The following is a 5,621-nucleotide window of genomic DNA, read 5'->3' as shown; positions in this document are numbered from 1 at the left end:
TGGTCGCACTCGCCTCTGTCTGATCACCCCAGCTGTCCTCCTGGCGAGTACTCTGCTCCCTCGCTCAAGTCTCTCAGGGATCCTGCACATCCCAGGCGCCAAACTGGCACTGCTCTCCGGCAACACCGTCCGACTCTCGCGACTAACATAGCTGAAGGAACAAATCGGGGCAGATAACATCAAAACATCTCGACCGCACATCAAACGAAAGTCTGGACAGGCGTCCCTGTTTTCCTCCAAAAATTATGTCGTCTGATCAGCCAACATAATTTCTCAGGCCAAAACAGAACTCCTTCAGTCACCACTCCACTCTAGCAGGATTAGAACAGACACAATCATTTGACTTCCGCATTAAAAATTACGGCCATCTCGCAGTCTTGCTTCCTAAGGTTGCCAAACTTATGTTTCTTAAGTGTCCCAGGACGACTTATAGCAAAGCTCTGATACCAAACTTAATTCTGTCACTCACCCGGATGTTTCGTTCCCTCGTGCACGGCCGACAAAATCCGCCGTATACAAAAAAATTTTCCAGCTCGTATACGGAACGACACATGTACCTAGTAGATATAGCAATACACAAACATTACATAGAGCTGCTCAACTAAACAAAAGTAAAGAACTGAGCTATCATATACATAGTTCAGAATCCAATACAGGTGCGTTACTCGCATGGCGAGTTAAGTACTTATGTTACATAAGCCGAAAGAAAACAAAGCTACTGCAGTAGGGTGCCTCTCAGCCTGTTATTTCGGTAGCGTCTCTAGCTCTCGCGACGCCTTTGGTTGGATTGGCCTCGCATCCTGTATCCCGAAATGCAACACAGCAAGCTGAAACCTGTGCTCTTTGCAGAAATTATGTAACAACTGGGCCGTTTGAGAACTACTGTATAATAAGCAAGTAGTCGCTCAGTTGGTACTCTCGCTCAAACTAACATCGCTCAACCCATCTAAGTCTACAAAAGGAGTCAAGAGTACTCAGAAAAGTACGAAGTAAACTCTACCGCTATCGATTCACTACCTTATCATGCCTACCCTAACGCAAACTGTAGGAATTCAATCTGACCCAATCCAATGCGGACTCGTAAGCATATATCCCCGTCCCGGACTGTGACTACACCTCGCCCTGCCCCGTTGACGACTATCAAGCTCTATCCGTCACACTAACTGGTCCGAGAGCAAAGTGCAACTGACATGATCGACACCAACTGCGAAAGCACAAAGCCCTTACGAGTGCACTCGGGCTGCTACCCCAACCGAAGTATGCAGCGATCCTTCTGCGTATCATCAATCAGGCTCTCAAATAACCAAAGTAAGTAACCGAACACAAATCCACTGTAACAACCAACAGGTAACGCCCATCGCACAACCTACGCCAAAGGCGATCGGGTCCACCGTCACTACTGACGGCACCCCACAGTCCGGAACAACCTGAACAACACTATAAAAATCCACTCGGCATACCAGCACGAGCGTAAATATATACTAAACCACCTGGAGTACTCGTCTCGAGGATACTGCGACAGTACAATTTAATAACGGCTCCTAGAGCTAAATCAGGCAGTTTAATCAAGTGACAGGTCCAAATCGCAAGTTTTCTCCTAATTCAATTCCCAAGTCCAACATGTATAACCTATTCAATTTATTACCACATGCTCCAAATTCAGATATGCAATCTACCATTTAATCCATGAATTCGAGCTAGAATAGATTATCCAAAAATTGAAAACTATACATGTCGACGATTAGAACTTAGGAGTCAAAGCCGATGTAACCCACCTCAAACGCTAATCACAATCCGGCACGACAACAAAAACGGCGGAATCGGACCCTCGCCCGACCCCCCCTCGCGATGCTACGACGACGAACACACGCTCGAACGGCACCGCGGCGCGATGTCGACGAAACTCCACACCACCCGAGCTCCTCCTCTACGTACGGCTCAAGAACTATATATAGACAATGCACAGGTATCAAGATGATAAGCATGCTTGGGGGTAAGGTGCACGTGGCATCCTTATCCCCAGCTAGCTTACCAACTCAAAAGAAATAAAAAGAAAAAGGAAAAGAAAAGATAAAGAAATAAGGATACTACATCGGGACTTCCGTATGTTACATATTTATATATAACTTGATGTAACGATGTTAAATTACGTCCGTCCATCAAGGACGTGTCCAGATCCTGGTTAGTTAATTCACAAATTATTCGCGAATTATTCGCAAATTATTTGAAATTCGAATTAAACAGTCCGTTTACGAATTTTTCCCAAAGAAAGATAATTATTCGCGAATTTTTGGGCCAGTCGAATTATTCGCAAATTATTCCTGAATTATTAAAAATATGAATAAAAAATTTATAATTTTTATTTTTAAATATAGATTATCTTATATTCTATATTTTATACCGAATCCGTTTTTTAAGCCGAATTTTTCAACGAATTTAAAATTAGAAAACGAATTTTATGCGTATTATATCAATATCGAATTTTTGCCGAATCCAAATTAACTAACTATGGTCAAGATACATCCTAACCGTTAGATCTTCCGTATCTTTATAGAATAGACCAACTATATATTTATAGATCACCTTGAATAAATCACGTAGGCCGCATCCAACATTATATTGACGGTACGCATGATTAGATAGTATGCATGATTAGATGGTAACTAGAAGTTTGTAAACCAATAGCAAGTCAATGAAAAGCAAAAGTATTATGTAACAGTTGCTAAACCTGCAGTTTATGTCTGCATTCACCCTATACAAAGCTTCCTTCTCTAATCTGCCAGGATAGTAAAGATTGTGTTGCTCCTTTGCTGCCAGCAATCACCCTACACAAAGCTTCCTTCAATAATACGCCAGTATGGTAAAAACTTTGTTGCCCATTTCTTTTGCTGCTGATACAGCCCTTCCTTCTCTAATCCGCCAGGATAGTAAAGATTGTGTTGCTCCTTTGCTGCCAGCAATCACCCTACACAAAGCTTTCTTCAATAATACGCTAGTATGGTAAAAACTTTATTGCCCATTTCTTTTGCTGCTGATACAGCCCTTTTAGCAGTTTCCAAGCTTTGCTGCAATTTCTTCATCAGCATTTCAGTGGCAAAATGTCCTCTGTATTCACATGACCTCCATTGTTCTCCATCATCGGAGTTTTCTCCTTCTCATCCTCTTTCTCTTCCTGCAACTATGAAGACTGTCTTGCCAATGTTCTCGACAATGGAGTGTTTTCTTTATCAGTGTCATCCACCGCTTTTCCAACTTCTCCAACAAAGACAGTTCTTTTTTTCCCAGCAAGAGAGAGAAAGACCTTTCGACTTCTAACACTTCTATATCCGACACAGAACTAGGCCCTTTTTTTCCTAGCTGTGGAAGATTCTTTTCCTCTCCAAGGCTTTTACCCTTCCGCATAAAGGACTTATATTCTGAATATAAATGCTTTTGTAGCATTGCTATAAAATCATAATGTTAGGATTTCCATATATTGTGGCCCAATTAATCATATTTAAATTAGGATTTGCTATAGATAAAGGTCAATCCTAACAGATATAGAACTACTTGATATGGTATATTTTATCCCTATCCCATCTATTTCAAAGTTTAAATAGAATCCTAATCAGACTTTGATGGGATGTCGATCTGGACTTTATATAAAGGGGTATTGGTTCGGCCACCTTCTCATACGCATTCTGGTGAAGAATTACCATCGGTTCCACACCATACGGCAGAGTGCCTGAGATAGGGGGAGAAACCAAATCACCCAAGTTCGGTTCGTGACTTTCAGGTCGTAGCCGGACTTCCAGCTTCCGCAAGATTGATCAAAAATTTTTTCTCTATGGCGCTCTGTGAGTTATCTTATAATTTTGTTTTAATCCTGAATTTTGGTATGTATTTATTTTCTTTGGTTTTGGTTTTACATACCTTAAGATTCTATCAATTTGGTATCAGAGCAAGGTTGATAAATTAAATATTATATGATTGGATCAAATTATGATAAATTTTGAGTTTTCGTAATAAAAGGTTTTACAGTTTTTGATCCTAATTAAGATCACACAACCGTGTAACTTGTGTATGGAAGGATTTATGTAGTGATTCATTCTTTAAAATTTTATAAAATATTACACATTACGTGATCTTATTTTGTGGGCCAATTAAGTTTGCATCCTTCTTGATCACATGAGGCATGGTCGACTGCGGAATAATAATTTAAAACCTATAAAAAAAAAAGGGAGGAGAGAGCGGACATGGGTTGCGGGGAGAGAGAGAGGGAGATGGGGGACGGGGGTTTTCTTGAGAGAGCGAGTTGGGGATGAAGATACGTATGGCGGAATAAGAGAGAAATGAAGGAAATATATAGTGGAATGTAGGGAGATGAAGGGATGTACGGTGAGAGGAGGAAAAAGTGAGAGGCTCACTCATAAAAAGAAAAAAGTAAAAAGAAAATCAGAAAAGTTCAAATAAAAAAAAGGAGAACTAGCCACAATAACTATTGGTATTGAAAAATCATATCGAGAAGATATAGCTACTAGTTGACTAGTAGAAGTGCGCATACAATGCACGTTATGTATTAAAATATTTTAAAATTTTAAAACTTTTATTTGTGATTCTTGATAAATTAATTAATTTCATATAATTATTTAGCAAAAAGGCAGTAACAATTATAGTTGATTTATTAAAATTGTTTTATCAATTTAAATTAATTTAAAATTTTAAATTGTGTTGAAAAATCTATAACGCTATTTGAAAATAAATATATATTTTATGAATAATGGAGTACATTTGAAAGAAAATTTAACAGACCCAAAGCTTGTATTCGCTCTTGCGCAAGCAACACACACTCTATACAACATAAATTAAAATTTAAAAATTAATTTTATGTGTGAATTTTAATACCTTCATGAATTTTATTCTCTATAATCATGTTACATGGCAAAAAAATAAAAACAAAAAGAATTATAGTAGATTTAATTAATACTAGTTCTTAACGATATTAATAATTGTCTTTCATCACTTTCACTGCGCTTAACAACATATAATCAGTTGAAAATTTGGAGTCTTCTTCATGCTGGAGTTATATATATAGCTTCCTGAGCAAATCTCCAAAAGACAATTCGGAAAAGTTCAACCCTTTCCTACACTTTTCAACTGATGTACATTTTTGTCCATGACAGGTAAATAAAACGGTCGGATTACTTGCATTATGTTCAAAAGATCTTTCAAACTGAAGAGAAAATTGACCTAGAAGGCAAAGCAAACACAACTGGCATGTTAGAGGCTATAGTAGTGTGTACCATATACTGTAAACATACTCAGATACTGTCCGTTTGGACATCAAACGGCATTTACCAAAAAGCCAAGATCTTTTCAGTAACAGGAAGCAGAAAAGAGCTAGCCTTGACAAAGCAGAAGCACTCATTTGAATCGTCCATTTCTGCCGCAGTAACTGTTTATGGTAATGTTAATAAAGAAAACTGGTAGAATTTATTCAAACAAGTCTTCTACTCAGACAACAATTCTACAAGAGTCAGACAAAAGCTTAGCCCCACTCTCTAGGGAAAGCTGAGAGAATTTATTAACGCTTTCTTTTTTCCATGAAAAGGCAACGTCTGCTTCTCGAAACCCCAAAGATC

This window comes from Ananas comosus, linkage group 8 (assembly GCF_001540865.1).
Source record: "Ananas comosus cultivar F153 linkage group 8, ASM154086v1, whole genome shotgun sequence".
NCBI lineage: Eukaryota > Viridiplantae > Streptophyta > Magnoliopsida > Poales > Bromeliaceae > Ananas > Ananas comosus.
Note: the sequence above shows the minus strand (reverse complement) of the source record.